Raw genomic sequence first — 3,632 nt, forward strand, 5'->3', positions numbered from 1 at the left:
AATCAATCCCGTATACAATTCCCTTTGTCTACCGGTATGTTACTTGCCCGAGATTCGATCGTCGGTATCCCGATACCTTGTTCAATCTCGTTACCGGCAAGTCTCTTTACTCGTTCCGTAACACATCATCCCGTGATCAACTCCTTGGTCACATTGTGCACATTATGATGATGTTCTACCGAGTGGGCCTAGAGATACCTCTCCGTTTACACGGAGTGACAAATCCTATTCTCGATTCGTGCCAACCCAACAGACACTTTCGGAGATACCTGTAGTGCACTTTTATAGCCACCCAGTTACGTTGTGACGTTTGGTACACCAAAAGCATTCCTACGGTATCCGGGAGTTGCACAATCTCATGGTCTAAGGAAATGATACTTGACATTAGAAAAGCTCTTAGCAAACGAACTACACGATCTTGTGCTAGGCTTAGGATTGGGTCTTGTCCATCACATCATTCTCCTAATGATGTGATCCCGTTATCAACGACATCCAATGTCCATGGTCAGGAAACCGTAACCATCTATTGATCAACGAGCTAGTCAACTAGAGGCTTACTAGGGACATGGTGTTGTCTATGTATCCACACATGTATTTGAGTTTCCTATCAATACAATTCTAGCATGGATAATAAACGATTATCATGAACAAGGAAATATAATAATAACCAATTTATTATTGCCTCTAGGGCATATTTCCAACAGTCTCCCACTTGCACTAGAGTCAATAATCTAGTTCACATCACCATGTGATTAACACTCACAGGTCACATCACCATGTGACCAACATCCAAAGAGTTTACTAGAGTCAACAATCTAGTTCACATCACTATGTGATTAACACTCAATGAGTTCTGGTTTGATCATGTTATGCTTGTGAGAGAGGTTATTAGTCAACGGGTCTGAACCTTTCAGATCCGTGTGTGCTTTACGAATATCTATGTCATCTTGTGGATGCTACCACGCGCTACTTGGAGCCATTTCAAATAACTGCTCTACTATACGAATCCGGTTTACTACTCAGAGTCATCCGGATTAGTGTCAAAGTTCGCATCGACGTAACCCTTTACGACGAACTCCTTTTCACCTCCATAATCGAGAAAATTCCTTAGTCCACTAGATACTAAGGATAAGTTTGACCGCTGTCATGTGATCCATTCCCGGATCACTATTGTACCCCTTGACCAACTCATGGTAAGGCACACTTCATGTGCAGTACACAGCATAGCATACTGTAGAGCCTACGTCTAAAGCATAGGGGACGACCTTCGTCCTTTCTCTCTCTTCTGCTGTGGTCAGGTCTTGAGTCTTACTCAATACTCACACCTTGTAACACAGCCAAGAACTCCTTCTTTGCTGATCTATGTTGAACTCTTTCAAAATCATGTCAAGGTGTGCGTTCTTTGAAAGTATCATCAGGTGTCTTTATCTATCTCTATAGATCTTGATGCCCAATATGTAAGCAGCTTTATCCAGGTCTTCCTTTGAAAAACTCCTTTCAAACAACCCTTTATGCTTTCCAGAAATTTTACATCATTTCGGATCAACGATATTCACATATACTTATCAGAAATGTTGTAGCGCTCCCACTCACTTTATTGTAAATACAAGTTTCTAACAAACTTTGTATAAACCCAAAAACTTTGATCACTCCATCAAAGCGTATATTCTGACTCCGAGATGCTTGCTCTAGTCCATGGAAGGATCGCTGGAGCTAGCATACCTTTTAGCATCCTTAGGATCGAAAAAACCTTTCTGATTGTATCACATACAACCTTTCCTTACGAAAACTGGTAAGGAAACTTGTTTTGACATCCATCTGCCAGATTTCATAAATGCAGCTAATGCTAACATGATTCTGACGGACTTAAGCATCGCTACGGATGAGAAAATCTCATCGTAGTCAACTCCTTGAACTTGTGAAAATACTCTTTGCCACAAGTTGAGCTTCATAGACGGTAACATTACCGTCCATGTCCGTCTTCTTCTTAAAGATCCATTTATCTCAATGACTTGCCGATCATCGGGCAAGTTCACCAAAGTCCATGCTTTGTTCTGATACATGGATCCTATCTTGGATTTCATGGCTTCTAACCATTTGTCGGAATATGGGCCCACCATCGCTTCTCCATAGCTCGTAGGTTCATTGTTGTCTAGCAACTTGACTTCCAAGACAGGATTACGTACCACTCTGAAGTAGTACGCATCCTTGTCGTCCTATGAGGTTTGGTAGTGACTTGATCTGAAGTTTCATGATCACTATCATAAGCTTCCACTTCAATTGGTGTAGGTGCCACAGGAACAACTTCCTGTGCCCTGCTACACATTAGTTGAAGTGACGGTTCATCAAGTCTCCACCATCCTCCCACTCAATTCTTTCGAGAGAAACTTTTCCTCGAGAAAGGACCCGTTTCTAGAAACAATCACTTTTGCTTCCAGATCTGAAATAGGAGGTATACCCAACTGTTTTGGGTATTCTATGAAGATGCATTTATCCGCTTTGGGTTCGAGCTTATCAGCCTGAAACTTTTTCACATAAGCGTCGCAGCCCCAAACTTTTAAGAAACGACAACTTAGGTTTCTCTAAACGGTGTCGTCTCAACGGAATTGCATGGTGCCCCTTTTTAAAGTGAATGCGGTTGTCTCAAATGCCTAACCCATGAACGATAGTGGTAATTCGATAAGAGACATCATGGTATGCACCATATCCAATAGGGTGCAGTTATGATGTTCGGACACACCATCACACTGTGGTGTTCCAGGCGGTATTAATTGTGAAACACTTTCCACAATGTCTTAATTGTGTACCAAACACGTAACTCAGATATTCATCTCTATGATCATATCATAGACATTTTATCTTCTTGTCACAATGATCTTCAAGTTCACTCTGAAATTACTTGAACCTTTCAATAATTCAGACTGGTGTTTCATCAAGTAAATATACTAAGAATCTACTCAAATCATGTGTGAAGTAAGAGCATAACGATATTCACTGCGTGCCTCTCTTGTTCCATCTCACTGAAAAACAAGGCCCTTCAGTCATCTTGCCCATATGGTATGATTTGCATGTCTCAAGTGATTCAAAATCAAGTGAGTCCAAACGATCCATCTGCATGGAGTTTCTTCATGCATATATACCAATAGACATGGTTCGCATGTCTCAATCTTTTCAAAAATGAGTGAGTCCAAAGATCCATCAACATGGAGCTTCTTCATGCGTTTTATCCCAATATGACTCAAATAGCAGTGCCACAAGTATGTGGTACTATCATTACTATCTTATATCTTTTGGCATGAACATGTGTATCACTACGATCGAGATTCATTTTAGGTGCAAGACCATTGAAGGTATTATTGAAATAAACAGAGTAACCATTATTCTCCTTAAATGAATAACCGTATTGCGATAAACATAATCCAATCATGTTTATGCTCAACGCAAACACCAAATAACAATTATTTAGGTTTAACACCAATCTCGATGGTAGAGGGAGCATGCGATGCTTGATCACATCAACCTTGGAAACACTTCCAACACATATCGTCATCTCACCTTTAGCTAGTCTCCGTTTATTCCACAGCTTTTATTTCGAGTTACTAACACTTAGCAACCGAACCGGTATATAATAC

Source organism: Triticum aestivum, chromosome 2D (assembly GCF_018294505.1).
Source record: "Triticum aestivum cultivar Chinese Spring chromosome 2D, IWGSC CS RefSeq v2.1, whole genome shotgun sequence".
NCBI classification, from domain to species: Eukaryota; Viridiplantae; Streptophyta; class Magnoliopsida; order Poales; family Poaceae; genus Triticum; species Triticum aestivum.